Source organism: Hetaerina americana, unplaced genomic scaffold (assembly GCF_022747635.1).
Source record: "Hetaerina americana unplaced genomic scaffold, ioHetAmer1.1.p SCAF_2, whole genome shotgun sequence".
Taxonomy (NCBI): Eukaryota; Metazoa; Arthropoda; class Insecta; order Odonata; family Calopterygidae; genus Hetaerina; species Hetaerina americana.
The window spans coordinates 60,248,191-60,266,119 of record NW_027286763.1 but is presented as its reverse complement, the minus strand read 5'-3'; the positions used below and the strand labels follow the sequence as shown (position 1 = coordinate 60,266,119).

General features: G+C 37.7%; 1 protein-coding gene across 7 annotated transcripts in view; it reads right to left on the bottom strand.

The window, feature by feature from the left end:
• Positions 1 to 17,929, bottom strand: part of LOC139687525 (uncharacterized) — a 585,660-nt gene that overhangs the window by 174,477 nt on the left and 393,254 nt on the right. For all 7 annotated transcript variants that reach the window (XR_011700643.1, XR_011700642.1, XM_071584720.1 and 4 more), the window contains one exon: positions 2,439 to 2,488. The gene's annotated coding sequence lies outside the window, so the exon portion shown is untranslated. The remainder of the gene's footprint in view (positions 1 to 2,438; positions 2,489 to 17,929) is intronic.

Genomic DNA, 17,929 nt, shown 5'->3' with positions numbered 1-17,929 from the left:
AATGTTAACACTGTTTACATTTTTCATGCGCGCACAAAAATACAGGAGTACAATTTAATAAACTATCCCATTTCAAATAAGCAATTCAAGCATTTAAAATTACCGGGTTACATTACCAACAACTGCTAACGATTAAACCAAATTGATTGCTGTCACTAGCGTCATAAAAAGATGCCGTTAATACAAAATGTAATATATTTTAAGGGGCTGAATCATTTAAAAAATACTTTAGTTGAACACATAGGTATTCGGCCCATTAGATAAATCTATTAAAAAAACCTGTTCGCAATGCTCATCTAGTATGTGACTTTAAATGAATTCTAGTACATTATAATGGTTTGTCTCTTTTTTTGGGAAATTGAACTACTTACTAGCTTCGTTTGATGCAATATGACGCTTTGTATTCTACCCTGACCCTTGTAAGCATTTTAGAGTATTGCAGAAATGAAAATGATCTTTGGCAACAGACAGCATGCCGTTTATGTCAATATTGTATATGCTTTCGTGTACAATTAATCATACTTGTTCCTTCTTATAATTGTTTATAACCCTTGATTAATAACTATCCTCATATGATTTTCAATTTGCTCCTTGTATGTCACACACAAATAATATCACGTTTCAGTGGCACAGAGTCATTGTCTCTGTGAACCAATCCTCACATTCCTTCAAGATTGCTCATCTCTTAGACGAGGTAATTGGTCGTGATCCAATTCCCAAGAAAGAGGCTGAGTAGCTGAACAGTTGAAAAACATGGCTCCCGAAAGGTCCTCTTCGGTGGCAAAGTGTTCCTTAAGGGCCATAAAAGTAATCGCTAGCTTAGTTCGAAATTAAATAACCAGCAGCATAATTATTAAAAATTAAAATTGATTACATATAAATTCATATTTAACATAGTTTCTAAACCCTATTCTCAGACGTGAACTAAAAATTCAATTGAAATGTACCAACTGCGACCAATCCACGACTCGTATTGTGAAAAACACTTATTATTAACTGAATAAAAGGTTTCTAATTTGATTTTCAAGAGAAGTAGTTAAATAGCCATGACCGTCTAATCCTATAGGGAATTTTGGGATGGGTGCTAAATATCGAAGGCGATGGTATGAATGATTCCTCGTTTATCGTAGACATAGCTGTTGTGGGGATTGAAATCTTAAAATATACTAATATTTTTAGTTTATCTTATGACCAAGAATAATGCAGATTACCAAAAATTCGAGCTCAGCCATTAAAGTAAGCAAAACCGTCTATAATAATCGTGAATTAATTTTTTAATGATGTAAAATGCTACATGAGACGAAATTTGGAAACAGATCAATAAATTTAACAAGCTGTTTTACTTGGTATTTTACCGTTCAGGGCAGAGTTGGATGAACACAGACTGAATACATAAATAGCTTTGCCTATCCAAACAAAATACAACCTGACATCCGGATATAAGTTACTTTGCTCTTCAATTCCTCATTTTAGCGAGATGCACACTCGTACTAAATTTCTAAACTGATCTGATTTGAATAATTATCAAAAATTAAGGGGGACCTGTACACCCAGCCACTTCAATGAAATAGAAGCGGAAATCCCTAAGCAACAATCACGTAAGGATATTAAGGCAAATTAATTCCTTTCAGTGGTGACTTTTTCACTGGTGGCGACAGTCTCATATCTGGAATTTAATTTAGAAGTTATCCTACACAGATACAAACTAAGGGTTTGCGAAACTTCTACTTAAATAATGTTCGCGGAATTTTTTACTTATATGAAGGTTTAACACCAACTAATAAGTAAGGCTGGAAATCAAGTCATAACATAACACCAGGCTGAGCAAGGAATATTCGGACCATTTTTGTCACACACGAAGTATAAGTTGGTATGAGCAGGTACGAAAGCAGAACATTTTTCACGCTGAAGGAATCACCGTCGCCGCTCTCATCTTCTAGGTAGTGGGTGGTACGATTAGATATGCCTACGTGTTTGAGGATAGAAAGACAAATCTCTCGCTAGTGAAATGGTTTCGACCTGAATTGAAATTGTGGATGATGCATCGCCGCGACCCAATTTGTAGGCAAGACCATATTAATGGGCTACATTTACCCTGAGAGTCGGCAACCCTCGGCAAAAGTTGCAGGTGTAGGGTTTAATGATCAAAGCGTATCCATTTCACAGTCAAGACTAAGTAATGGATGGATGAGGATGACTAAGATAAAATGACGACGCAAAAAGTTGATAGGGGAACGAGGTTTATCGACTGTGATAAGTGAACAATTTCCCTAGGACAAAATGAATCAAGCAAATGCTTCGCCCTTATCGCTAAGTAAAAAAACGGCTGTTTTAAGGTTCCATTAATTCTCCTTCTGCTTGTTTCTAATAGCATTGCAAATCAAGTTTCAAAATACAATCACCATAAAAAACTTTAGAAAATCCTGCTTGATACATACACGTGGTAGCGCGCACCCACGAGAGCCAGTCCTCTTGTCGCCTCTAGTAACTGAAAATAAAATAAAGGACATATTTAATGCATTGATAAAAAAGTCACTGACACTGACACTGGATTATTTTATCAAACTTAGAAGCTAGAGAAACGTATTATCTACTAACCACACTGTACTTACTGAAATATATAAGCAATATACACAAATGAAATGGCGTCATAAATTCTTGAAAGTTGGTAACTTATGTAATGCTGGAGAATCTCTGATAGCGATTAGTTCTTCGCCGAGATATACCGAATTTTTTCTTTGTATGTATATATATATATCTGAGGCAATATAGTTTGGCATCATGTATAATAAAAAATTGATAATAACTGTTTTCAAGGGCAGCTAGCCATAACAATGCGAAGACCACGAAATAGCAATGGCCACGAAAATTGGGATATTTCACAGAGGAAGGACGTTTAGCCTTTAAAATAGTCATTTCGATAGCCTTAACAGTTAAGATAATCCGTGGTATTAAAAGAAACGTAACTGTACACTGCAGGCGGATGAATATCATTTGATCAAAGTCGGTCAAACATAAGTAGAGCAACTAGACTCTCTGTCCTTCCAATCAACTCGATGCATGTACTTTTTGTTAATCTCCGCCGATTCATACTGAAGAAAAATTGTATAATAAACCATTTGCAACGGCCACGTTCATTTTAATAAACAATAAGAAGATGCAAATAAAGAACTTTAAGGGCAGAAAGTCAACAGGAATATTACCATCGCTTTAATTACAGCCACCATGAACGGGTAGCACTGTGGGAAGATAGAGATACGAATGAAAATAAGTAGAATGAAGAGAAATTGAATGAGGAAATGAAGTGGGACGACAGCTTGCTGGCCTACATAACGGAAGGAATTTCAGGATAGGGGTGGTAACTGGTACCGACTTCCTGTCCCGAGAGTCCGGGATTGAATCTCAGATGCTTTGGATTTCTCGGTGGTTTCCCGATATCAGTCTGGATGTCGCAGTTAGGCTACGTCAAGTACAGTACGTCAAAAGGGATGTACCACTATGGGTTTTTCGTTGGCTTTCGTTAAGTGCGGTACGATTTCGACTCCGGGTTTCTCTCCGCTCTCGCGCCTTTCCATGACTCGTAATTTCTAAAATTGCCCTCGTAGTCCCCATACGTTGACTATTGTGATATTTTCCCATAATATCATTTCTCAAAGTCGCCTGCTTGAAATTCGTTTCAGACAAGAATATAAAGCAGTGAGTTTCGATGCAGGGTGAAGATATCGCACCCGCCAAAGTGCCTTAAAAACGAATGACTACTATCAATAGGAAATGATTTACTGAGCCATCTCCGCTTCAAAAGTGAGTCTTTTACCTAATATATAACGCTCTTAATATAATATTCAAGACGCATTAACAATTAACACAGTAAAAAACATTTAGTGAAAGACATAAGAAGTGGCTGCGGAAATGTGAAAATACATTGCAAAAAACATGAATAGCACAGTTTCAGGCTTAACACGGTGGAATTCCTTAGCTTTTCCACATTAAATAGTTTTAATACGACCTAGGCGTTGCAGCGTAACATCTGCAGCATTTTTTACCTGGATATATTACCCTGTAACGAAACCTAGGTCGTATTAAAACTATTTTATGCGGAAAAGATAAGTGTCTTCAAAAACATAAATATTTTAAATTTTCGAACCAATTCTTATCAGATTTGAAAAGATAAAACTTTTGTAAGATAACAATGAACAACTTGAAAGAATAAAGTATGGAAAAAACGAATAAACTACTCTCAGGGCATTAACGAAATAATAAAATAAATTTCTAGTTAAAATAGGTCGTTAATTGAAAGATTTTGAAATATCATGCCTAGCGGATAATAATACTAATCTTCCCAAAGATGAATCTAGCAACCATCAAGGGAAATTTGTCTGATACCGCAAATTTCCTCATCTAGGCGCATCTTAAATACGAAAAAAGTGTCCTTTAATTACAGAATCAACGGAAATTGCAAACGAATGAATCTCTATCATACTATTTCAGATGCATCATTTTTCCCGATGGAATTAACGTCACCTGGAAGTATGAGCAAAGGGAATTTTAATGGGTATATACCATGGTACCCTTTGAACATTTGGGAACAATTTTACAAGAATAGAACTTACCATTAGAATTTTACCTCCTGTTCTCAAGTCAGAGCCAGTTTCAAATTTTATTGGGCTGCACTAACTCAATATTTAAAAATAAATGCTGCAATATCTAACGCATTTAGAGAAGATGTAAAGTGGCTGAATAGAAAGTGTTATAGTGATAAGGAAGTTAGGCACAATAAAACGTAGGATTTGTTAATCCGAGCTATGAATGAAGGCCAAATTATTTAGCAATTGCGTAAAAACTTACATAAGCATCGCACAGTACGATGTGGGAAAGCAAAATCGTAAGAATTGTATCAATCAATCAACTACCATTTATTAAGACTTGGTGAGGCAATATCCAAGCTCGGTGGCCACAGTTAAAGAGAAAAATGAAGGAAGGGAAAATAAGACACCGGACGGAGAGGCATTCCCACACAGACACACCTGCACATATGCAATCGCATTCAATGCTGGAAATAAATCAATCTGACGTGTGCGCTGGTGTGCCACGTTCTAAATGGAAAGGGGTAATTTTTTCTTCGGTGCAAACAGTTTAAAAGGTGATGGTTTGACTGTGGCGAGCGTAAATTGCCGTTAGAGGAGAGATTTATTCTAGGCGTCGAGAGATAAACACACATCTCAAGAGAAAACAGAGCATTTAATAGTTCATGAGATAACTGTTTTCTTCCGTGAGAAATCTAAAAGTCCGATTTCAAGATAATTTTTGCAAGAAAAACATGTCGGGGTGAAAACGACGAAGGGCAAATGGTTTTATTACACCGATATTTGTGGTCTTTCTATTAAACACGAGATTAATCCCTGACCTCTGGTGCGCATTTTACACTTGTTAATGCGTTACATTGCATCGCTAATGATATATCAACAAAACATTTTCAGAGGGCAATGATAAAATAAACACCAGGGCAAATAAAGTATTTGTCCGTTTTACTTAATACATCTCGACCATGGAATAACATTCTAATCTTAAATAACTCCAATTTGTAAGTTTAAAATTTATATTATTCAATTATTAAAATCTACGATCTCTATAATCCAAGTAAGAATAAGTAGTAAAAACATACGAAAGTGAAGGCTAATCACTAACATAAAAGCATTTTATTAATCAATTTAAATGCGGCAGCTTTTCAATTAGCTCATAAACTTTTCTCCATAGGTCATGAATCTCCAATATGTTGTCTTAAAATTTGGATCGTCAATTGTTATAGTTGACAAAGTGTCACATCCTGATAGTTGATATTTATATGACGTCTCTCATGGTATTGAAGGAAATCGTAACTTACAATTTAGCTTAGTTTAGTTATAGTGATTCCCCTGCTGTGCGGAGATGAAAACTAGGCGGTCGTAATAAAGGAATCCGGCGTATAGTTCAATCGTTTCAGATAGTGATAGTTCAGATAAAAGACACAATTTTTAACTACCAGGCTCTAAGCGAAGGGAATGCCTGGGCGGGAATCAAACTCACGACCTATTTCCTGACAGGCGAGTACGTTCTTTTTGTATCAATGACATAGCTAGTGTAAATGCAAAAACATTTAATAAGGAAGTAGAATAATAAAAAATTAGGAACATTTTTCTTTTCTAATAAAAAGAAACAAACTGGTGATATTTCAATGCAATGATGATTAACAGTAAAAAGATGTTGAGTCAGATTATAGCCAAGAAGCGTACCTTGCAGGAAGACTACCCTTGTGCTACTCAGAGATATAGGTAAATTATAACTTATAGGTGGTAGTGGGACCAATCAGAGAACTTGAACACCCACAGCAATTTCGTAAGATCTATGTTTTGTATATAACTGAAAGCGTATAAGTCACATATGCATATCAAAAGGTGCTATTTTCTCGAAGATTTATTTCATAATGAAGCCAGCCCATTAAATAGCGTGAATTTGAAATGCGATTATCAAGGAATGACGCCAAGGACGGGTTACGTTGAAAAGCTGAGTTGACCCATGGCAGAGGGCATAGGAAAGGTGGAAATTGACGATGTGGAGTGCAGAATGAAGGTCACAGAATGCGTTTTGGGTGGTGAAAATGAATTAGTTAACTTCGGCGGGAATACTTGAATGTTTATTAATAAATATAACATCATGAGAAATATACACCTCTTTTTATGAATATTTTGTGTACCACAGCACTGGGGATGATTTAGTTGAAGGAACTAACATGAGAAATCGTGGAATAAGAACACGATTATTTATTTTTAATTACAAATTTTTATCTAAAACAGTAAGAGTTTTTCTTAGGCCAGAGAATCAGCGCGTATTGGAGGATTTTGCGAATTGGATATGGAAAACATTAACTTGAAATGGGGGAAATAGCTTTAACTGTGACAAGGGAAGAGTTGGTAAGCAAAATTTGAGAGATCAGAAGAATGTGGAGAAGAGAATATTGAGAGATTTATGCTACATGCTGTGATGGAAGGAGGAACGTTAGGTAATCGTTTTAAGGGAAGAACGAAAATAGGCTTTTTGAACGTGAAATAGCCCGGCAGGAGTTACTAAGGAATGAAGATGGAAATGTAGATCGAAAAAGAGAAGATCTCTCGAATATCAAAATAAAATGGTCTTTAAGGATCGTTCAAAATCGACATTGAAGAGGGAAATTACCCTGAATGAATAAGTATTCTTGTTTTAAATTTTCAATTCCAGCGAGTTTTAACCTGAACCAATTAGTATTCTTTTTAAATGGGGAAGGCACATAAACATGCTCATACACGGTTATACCGATCCCTGGAACGTATTCCCTTCCTAAACCAATTTGAAAATAGACATGAATTAATACAACATAAAATATACATTGAAACCCATTAAAAAATTGAATTCATCTTGGATTCTGCGTTGCTTTATGAAAAGTATCGTTTCATCTGACACTATTTCCGGAACTGAAATTCTGATGACACGCCCACTTTTGGAGAAGTGTGTCTCAATAATATTTTTAATACGACTCATACTATCGGCTATTACATTTAGCATCAACGTGAAATCATCACCGAGAACAACAGTAGCATTCTGTTAGAATGTATTGCCTACGTTTTAGGATGCCATAGGAATATGGAGGCCTTCATAGAGTTCGCTTTGTTTAGCTGGTAAAGTCGCCACTGCATTGTGAATTAACAAGCAATTTCACCTATACATCCCCATCAAATTTCGAGAGTTTTCTGTACAAATAACATCTCGCCTACAAAATACAAACATGCTTCGTAAAATAAGCTGAATACAAAAACTACAATATTGTTAATGTAATGAAGACATATTTTGTTCATTCCCGTGACCGTCAAGAGTTGCTTCTTTTAGAAAAAAACAGATAAGTTTGCGGGTAAACTACCCAGATTTTTAACGGAAGAGATTCAAAGCAAATACCCATCCGATGGCCAGTGGGCAACTGCGTGTCACATTAATGTTTTACGCATTAAACAGTAGCACTCGAAAGTCCTACAGCGCACTTCGTTTTTGACCGGTATTTTCAAAATAAAACCATTTGAATTTATGTACTGCCGCGCTACTCCTTCATCAGAAAGTAATGTATATGGCTTTCAGCAAAAGGCGGAAATATCACAGACACTGAGGTCCAAGTAGCAACATCGAAAGATAGATTTAAACCGTGATCCTGCGACTTTACAAGGCATTGGGGAGAGAAGGGAAGAGATGAGAGGGGTTTTTCAACGTGGCGGGAGACGCAGTGCTACTGATCAGATACCCGGATGGCGTCAACGGTCTCGTAACAGGATGCTGCACTTCTCCTCCTCCCCTCTTTTTCCCCTCCCTCCTTCCCCCATCCGTCCGCGTCCTTCTCCGCCTGTTCAGGACCACACAGCCTCCGCGGGTCAAACCCGTTGTCTTCGGGTTCGACAACTTTCCTCCGGGCTACCAGCTCTCCGATACATAGAGCTGGTCCTATGAATACACGTATATCCTCTCGATTTAATTGTAACTTCATTTAAAGAGGATTTGTACCATAAAAGAGAAGACTGTTTTTGTCGCAAATGTCGCCTCTGCTTGGTTAATTACACACGGATATAAGAGCAAGTCAATATAAGTATTATCCCTAAATATTTCGTTCAAGGATCAAGTAATCACTGTTAGAAAAGTTTTACTACAGAGTGGAGTAGATGGTATGGGATCCTGTTGACTTTTTCGAGCTCTTAAGGGAACTAGCGGGCAAAGACTGCAAAAAATTCTCGTAATGGTTGCTACTAAGTTCCTCAAGGTAGATGAAAAAACCGTGTTAAAACCTTGATTCTTTCTACGACAGCCAGTGTAATGGATGGCATTATTTCTCCCGCCAGTTCTATCCCGAGGATATTTAATTGGAAAGCTTATCGTATGGTACACAAACCAGAGAAATATCTGACTTCATCCGGCCGAGGTCCATAAGGCCAATTCAATATTAAGTGTGGAAAACAATGGTCAATTTTTTTAAATATTGATCGGTAATAACGTATAATAGAAAACTTTAAACCATAATAGCGAATGCAATGAACCATTGAAGCCATCGATTGCTCGAAACCAATTACAAGTACTGAATCATTGATTAAGAATAAAAGTATCAATGAGAAAATCACTGAATAAACCTGATAATGATGTTTTACGACAAAAAAATAGTCGTGAAAAAAATTCTAAGTTAATCTTCTTTTATTTACCTCTAGTGAAAAAGATTTCCACCAAGTTTTCCTTGATAAAGTATCTCATTGAATGAAATTCGTGATAAAAGGAATTTTTTGACCTGTCGAAGGATTTGAAGTTAGCATATAGTTTCCAAAATTAAAAAAAATATTGTCACGTAATGGAAGCAGGAAAGAATAAAATAAAGTATTCCCTGAGCGTCTACATTCGAGGGAATACGATAAAACGGTTGGGCCATCGAGTTGATCTATCCCTTGCCAGCAAATGTACTGACGTACGTTCTTTCTCTGACAATCAATCGTGAACCTCCTACGAGAAAGAGAGACACTGATTGCCAAGGTCAAATGTCGCGAGAAAAGATTCCCCTTTTTACCCCAGGCCAGGCGAAAACTCAGCATCCACTGGGACCCCCTCATCCCACCTCCACTTACCCTTCACGCCCCCACTTCCAACCGCGCTCTAACCCCTCTCCCCCCTCGGTACAAAGCTTTATTCCAACCATGGGGTCAACGGACTCCTCCCATTCCCGACAAAGAGCTGAGGGATAGGGGGTATTGCACAGTGCTGAAAGACGACGAAAAACATTAGTCTCCAGCACAATGAAAGGCGCGATAAGGAGCGAGAGAGATGGGAAGGTGGAGCTCAGATGCTCAGGATGGGCAGGGAGGACCGCGTGGGGGAGGTTGGGAACAAGTAGAGGTGAAGGGCTCGCGAAGAGGGAGGTTGGGATAAGACAGACAAGGAGAAGCTGCCCTTTGAAATGAGCAGCTTATTCATAACCAATGTCGTTACTTATCCAGATTACCCTTTCCTTCTACCCTTCATTTCCTCGAGATGATTTTCAGGCTGATAATCTTTATCCTATAAACTTACATAGATACAGGTAATATCTTCATATAATCATATTATCTATATAAGTATTTCTAAAATGATGTATTTTTTATTTTTGAGAAATACTCGTGAATATTACGTGATAGCCGATTGAATCTCGTGAATATTTTGGAACAAGAGTATTCATCTACATTTACACAATACATCGCAAAGACGTGTGGCAGGGGTTGCCTGGTCACCACCCGTAAAAGAGAATGAAACCACATGCAAAACCAATATAAATTTAAAATGAACGTACCTAGGTTGTGAAGCAATGAAAAATGAAATAGCCGAGACCGTAAACTTGATTGGCACTAAGTTTGTCAAAAGAGGGAGGTAAAAACAAAGTTATATGGAAGGGGAAAGATAGAAAACACGCACTAGATCACTTGGTGTGTTTTCGTGAAACACACGTGCTCCTCAATCAGGCACAAAAAGTACAAAATTAATATGTAAAGTAAGTTTGTTTCCTTATTTATTAATTTTGCATTTTATGTCTGTGGTTGACATAGACGTGCGTCACTGTTTCTAATCTTTCCCACTTAGGACCACATTTAACTGATAATATTCTCACAAAAATATTTTGATACACTAATCCATTAATTGAGATTACTAACTCTAATCTTGAAAATGAATAAAAGAATTGCTCATTTCAATTCAAATAAATCAATATGTTCAAAATAAATAGTAAGGTAAACTTTATTTTTATATCAGTCAGAATGACGGCACTGTCGATCCCACTGATGGCTTCGTGACGTTTCTTCGACGTTGTATTAGTAAACGTTATGGCCAAGAAAGATGTTAAACAATAAACATCTCATGGATTAAATATCTACGACAAAGAGAAGGTTAAGAAAGTGACGAGATATTGGATAGTTGGAGCTTTAATAAGTTGCTAATTAACTCTAGAGGAAAGTAGATAACGATAGCAAAGAATGCATGCATGAAATATTCATTCAAGCATTATCATTATACTGAGCAAGCATGTTTCATGTTCCGTCTCTGATTTAAGAGTTCTGAGCACAAGTTTAAGTGATAATGAAATATAAATTTTTTCTCGAGACTTGTATAACACTGAACATCGGTTTAGTGAGGGCAAAAAAGTGAAAATAAACGTAAATACTTATTAAACAAATTATATTCTATTGAAAAAGTTCTCTAGTATTTCAAAATACTTGCGAGATCGATTTTCCCATTTCGTAAAAACAATTTGATCCCCAAAAGAACTGAGAATAAATTCACTCAACGCCGGGCTGTTAATTAACTTTGATGATTTCTTTCGAAATTTGGCTAATTTGGCTAATTTGTGCGCTAGTTAAGGTCCACCTCAATTAAGATGGAATAAGGCTGATTTCCCAAGTTAAATTTTTTCTTTCAAATAATAATTTAAAAAATAGATATTGAGTTCAAGAGCATTCTTAAAAGTTACTTTGCTGTGCAAAAAAAATGTAAACAATTATTTGAGAAGAAATGGAATACATTCTGAGATACTATCATTGGCTGACGTTAAGTTAGGATCCACAGACATCCGACCGAAGATTGGCCTGATACTTGACAGTTACAGGCTTTTATAGCCGAGAGATGTCATAGCACGCCTTGAACTTGTGAAATGCACGCATTAATGGAGAATTAAGTTCCTTGCCTAAGACCACCTGTGGTTTTTCATTAAGTTCTACTTCCCAGAAAAGAGCATAACTTGACTGGACTTATGTATTCCCTGTGACATTAACAGCATTTGAATACTGGAGCCTCCAGCCGCAGTATACGGCTACATATAGCTCCTATAGCAGCACGGAATGTTGAAGTTAGTTTTCCCTAAATAATTAGCAAATTCAGGTGATGCAGATCAATCAGCCAAAGTATTGCCGGTGGTAACTTTGATCGCGATTTCCTCACTATGCAGCCACTTTTCGATTAATTCTCATCTGTGATGAAGGTTCACGATCGCCATATGCGTTTTCTTACGAACTAAAGCAATTTGGGAGAGCTTACCTACGCAACCGTCCTAAAAGATGATAATTGGCCGCGGATATCGACACTGCCAGCGTGTGTCCATCGACTGATTAATTACTTATATTAATTATTATGATTATTTATTCGATTCTCATCGCATTCGTCGCAGTAAGTTTCCGAGTGCTGACATAACATGCGACGTCGTTAAAAGCTACAGAAACCCTTCCGTGTAGGCTTGCGAAGAAACAGACGAGATAGCTTCGTCGTGCCGCGCAGTCACCTCGCAATCCCGGCGAGCTCGCTCGACTCCATCCTCCGTCCAAGAGAAGTCGCAAAGTTGTCGAGCGTCAGTTCCTTTCATCGTATCTCCTCTTTCCTCTCTCCTTTCTCTCCCTCTCTCTCTCTCGCTCCACCACTGCCCCACCTCCTCTCTTTCTCCAGTCTCCTTTCACTGGATCCCTTCCACCCATCCATCTCTCTTGGTTCCACCATCTCCATCGCATTCACTGGCAGAAGATCGACTTACAATTAGTAGGGGTGGAGAAGCGGAAGGGGGCTTTGGAAAGGCAGGGGGTTTGCGGAGGGAAGGGAGGTGGGGCGAAATCGGGGAGGGGACTGAGAAGAGAGAAGGGGGGAGTTGGAAGAGTGGAGAGTGTCTCGGATGATGTGGCTTTCCGGGGTTAACAGCCTCCGTGACGAAATAACAAGGGATGTGCGCGCGAAAAAGGGAGAAGACAAGTGGGTTGTGACCGGGAGGAATTAGTTCGTGTTTTTCCTCGAAAAAATAACATTCCGGTCTCAAAAGAAACGAGTTTCAAGACACTGTATCACGTTGGTAGCACTGCGCGGAGGTAATTAGTGATACGTTAATGAAGCCGAAGTGGAGTGTGAATTATTTTTTTCAAGGGTGAGCAATTATCGGAGAGAATAGAGTAAAAACAAAAAGACTTACTCATGAATATGCAAACAATATCTAAGCATTTTAAGGTCGCTCTTATTCAATATTATTCCTCATTTGAAAACAGCCACGAGTCAGTTCACCCGACCTAACAGGCCTTTGCCCCTTCGGAAGGGAAATAGGTCCTTGCTGGAGGCGATTTTAATTCTGCACAGGTCAGGTGTGTTAAAGGTTATGCCCGTGCATATATTCCATGTTTTTTATTGAGCAAAAAAACGTTTTCATTCAAACGTGAAAAAGCTACTTGAATACATATGTATTTGTTGATACAATCACATTTCTTTCTCATTATTTTCCTTTTCAGATTTTTTATTTTTGTAATGTTCATGAATTTCTTGCGGTTTGCGTTCTTCATGTCCGAGACAAGCTTTTAATTCATCTCTCGAATGAGTTCCTGAACCAAACATTTGAAGTTATTACAATTTCGGTTATTATATTACGAATATGTATATTTTATTACGCGCAATGCTTTCTCAAGATGCATAATGTAATAAAATCCTATTTTTCGATTAAAATGAAGAAAAGTTAGCGTCTATTTTCATTTTAGCTTTCCAGTTTTCGAAGCAGTCGATTTTGGATGCTAATAAGTACGCAGTGATGCATTTAATTGCGTTCAATTTTATACTATTGCATTAGTATATGTTAGTATGGATTTCTTTACTAATAAGAGTCTAATTCATTTAGTCCGATATGTAGATAGGAGTCTCTATTAAAAAGCCACCTTACCCCTTCTTTCCTGACTCACCGAGAGAGTGCTGCTTAGCAACATAAAGCCTAATCGGGCCAAACGTATTGTTTTATCCAAATATCAGAGGGGTTATGAAACAAAAAAGTGAACATAGACACTAGAAAGTTATTTCTGATCCTGTTTCTTGAGGGAACGCAAATTACAAGCCGTTGTGCAAGTGGATAGAGAATTCTGTATAATTCATCCCCTTCCTTGTATCATTCCGATAATGAAGGGTTCATTTATGAGAGGATTTCCCACGGATTGCATTTCATAAATCAATTTCTTTCTTTACGCTAGCAATGAAAGTAAAAAAGATCCTAAGAATTAACTTTGATAGATCCTCCGCTTATCCAGTGCTGCCACCAGCTTCGTTGCTAACATTTTACCTTTAAATTTTATCTTTCCTTCACTTTTATCTCATACATCAGCCCTGTTTATCAAGAAATAACATTTGGTGGAAGCATTATCTAATTTTTAAATTTATCAATATTTCAATACCAAAATGTTAATTGCTAACTGCTTCTTTGGGTGCAAAACTTTTGAAGTTAATCGCATCAAAATCCTGAATAATATACCAATACAAATCCTTAAAACCCTACATTTAAAAAAGAAACACCCCGTTCAGGCAATCATTACAGCGATTTTCTGTAAAGAAGAAAAAATACATCTAAAACTCGTTTCGAGTGCACAAAACACCTTAAATTGCGTGGAAAATAAATTTGAAGTGTAAAATGATAAAATAATATAATTTAATGAAGAAATATGCAATTATTTATCCATTTTAATTCGTGATAATTTCATGCTCCTTATCCTTATCATAATTTATATAATAATGTGTACACATTTACCCTGGATGATTATCCCCATCGATTTAGAAGATACAAAGTGTAATAAGATAATAGTGTGAATTACTTAGAAAGCATCCTGCGTGTGGGCTGGCCTGTAGTCGAAACAGGAATGAATTTATTTCATGTTGAGGTCTCATTAATATAGTATCTACATTTTACCCCGCAAGCTACCAAGAGGGCTTATGGCAGGGGAAAGGTTGTAGTAATGAAACTTCATGTGCTGTGTCACAACCAAATTCCACGCCCTGCGAGACTTGAGAAAAATCGGTGAGGAGCTTTTCCTGAATGGCCTTCGTCGGTAAGCAGTTAGACTTTCCCAAGATTAAGTACCTATTTTGTGTATCACTCGCAATCCATGATTTTAAAAGGTAAGCACTCAAATGATGACCCTCAATGAGGCATTGCGAGCGTTTCTCGATTTATAAGGGACGTAACGGGGTAAATGAGATTTCAATCGATGAATTATGTCACTATATACGAATTTGATATAAAAATTTACCAATTTTAAGCAAAAGTTTAAAATGTTCAAATTTTAAGGAACGTGCTTAAATTTCAAATCTTCTGCTTTGTCTCAGGATGACTTGTTACTTCGAAAGTTATGCAGTGATGGGACCGTCAAACTCCGTTATTCGAACCAATATGGAGGAAATAGTAACTCCTTTAGTTTCTCAATTTATTCTGAATTTCCATGATTCGCTAAATATATATTCAAGCCAACATTTGCGTATAACTTTATCCTTTAATACTTTTGCCTTCTATCTTTCCGAATACAGTCATCATTTATTTGTGATTAAATTTTAATTTTTTCCTCTTTAGTATGATTGCTTATCAAAAATGTCTCGCGTGATCAAGGTATTCTTTGATATTTCAGCTTTACTAGACATTCGCCATCGTCACATGCTAGATCGTGCATAGAATACACTTATCTGTGAATCTCTCTAAGTCGCCGTCGCTCCGAATTTCCTTTTAATCACTTTTCGATGAAAATAAAAATATAGTGCAATGGGGTGGCATGCCAAAATAATTTTCATAGCATTTTTAATGCATATTACCCAGTATGGTGGCTTATTTGGGTGGTTTATTCAGCTAATGACAAAGGAGGATTCTGAATCCAAATTAGGGTTTCGACTGTGAATATCTATAGCTGAATTCAATGAGTGCGGTTTTGTCAAAACCTGATCTTTTATGGAAACCACACGTGACTCAGGGAAACGATTCAGGACACCAAAAATGATTTTGTGCATTTCACATGCCCTTGAGCCTGGTAACAGGAGAACACTATCTTCAACTAGAACGACCATCTAAAGCCTCTCATTAGGCTGAATTTTTTAGTTAAGAACCGCAAAAGCGGAAATCGATTTTATCAAGTTGGACATTATACGCTAAGCATGCAAAAAATTGGATGGGATGCTGAAATATTTTTTAGCTCCATGGTAAGCATAAAAATATCGACTCAAGAATTTTTTTATATGGTAGATGTGAAATAATATTATTTTTAGAGCTTATTTAGCATTCATTAAAATTGTACATTTATTTATTCTAATACATGCTATGTTACAATATAGTATCGAGTGTTTGTCTCAAGTTGTCTGTGTTGGTTGTACCATTACCTATGCAATTTCATTTCAGTGATATTATAAAACTTCAATAGAAATCCACAGAATTTTAGCCAAATTATATGAATCAAGTTTCTACGTAAAAGTAGGTCTGTCGTTTTTTATAAATGAAAAATTACTACCTGAATTATTATTTGGATGGGGGTGCCAAGAACCTAATGGTGTCAATAGCTTAGCGGGACTGGGCCCCATTGCAGCCAATCAAAATTTGACATTGTGCATTATCTCAAAATGAGATTATGCTCTACTGAATGGTTATACGGCCCAAAGAAAATGGCGTGTGATTGTAATGATTGTAATGATTTTACTACAGGTGTATGTACAATTAAAGTAAATAAGTGGTCATCAGACCATTGGACAAAAAAGTCAAAAGACGGAATTACATCCTACTTTGACTGCGTAGATATTTCACTGAAAACGCTACCAAACATTTTTCAGACACTCAGGACAATTGGAATGACATTACTCGAGAGGCGAGAGACAATTTGAATTTTGGTGGGAATGAAGAACAAAAAGAAATGTTTTTCATGGAAATTACTATTTTATTGCGAACCGGTATTCAAAACTACATTATTTAAAGTGAAATGAACCCAAAATAACTGCCAAAAATGTCCCAACCAACTTCCCAATGACGTCAAGAACAGAGATGGTGCATGACTCTCGTGACTCCCTAAAACGTTGATCGCAACGCATGACGGCGACTCGTTGGTCATCCTTGGTTCGCGTTGACAATGGATGTCAAAACATCACGCAGCACTGTTGTCATTATTTTGCCAACGGGGATCATCACCTAGTGCCACCTCAGCTCTGCAGAGATTATTTAAGTCTTAATCCCAGCTCTATTCGTAACAGCCTGGGCCTGACCCCCTCATTCGCTCTCTACATCACCCTCCTCACCCTCTTCAAAACTCCCCGTCCCCCCTCCCCCATCCGCCCGAGACGATCCAGATCCTTTCTGTTCTCTCAAGCAAGCTGCACGGAATCGTCGTCTAAGTCACGTGGCCGGGACCAGGGTCAACAATAGACAGCATGTACCAGATCGGGGCCTATATCGCGGGTGTTGTAAGGAAGTGAGGAGGGGGTGGTGGAGGGAGGGGACGAGGAGGAGGCGGACAGGAGGACTGAATTTGGAGGGAGGGAAGGGTGCAGGGGTGAGGGGAGTGATCCCCCATCTCCTCGGTGTTCAACTCCACCTCGAGGCACCAGCTATTAAAGACGCTGACAAGTGGATGCAATTGGAGGGAGGATGGGGAAGGGGAGTGGGTGGCGTGGGGGAGCAGAAAGACAGGCGGTTGGCATTATATGGGTATTGGAAAAGGGGAAGGCAAGGATGCCGAGGGTGGTTGGGATAAAGGAAAAAAAATGATTTTTAGCAACACTTCAAGCCATCCTCTTCCCCTTCCACCTTTTTATTCCTTAATTTTGCCTTACACTTGCGTCTTCCATTTCTTCCTTTTCGTGGTTCATCCTTGATCTTCCAGAGGAATTCCTACCCTCTATACTTCATTCAATCATGACCTTACCATTCCTCAGGATGTGTTCAATTAAATGTCTCAGTTCCTTTAGTAACATCTTCCAGAGGTGACTGTCTTTACTCTCTCTCTGAAGTACCCTTTCATTTTAACAAAGTCTCCCCATTTTTATTTCCTTCTTTCTTTTTTGTAAAAGCAGGTTTCCATGGCCTCTAATCTTCTCTCTTTAGCAGTTCCTACCGTCTACGTCTCACGGC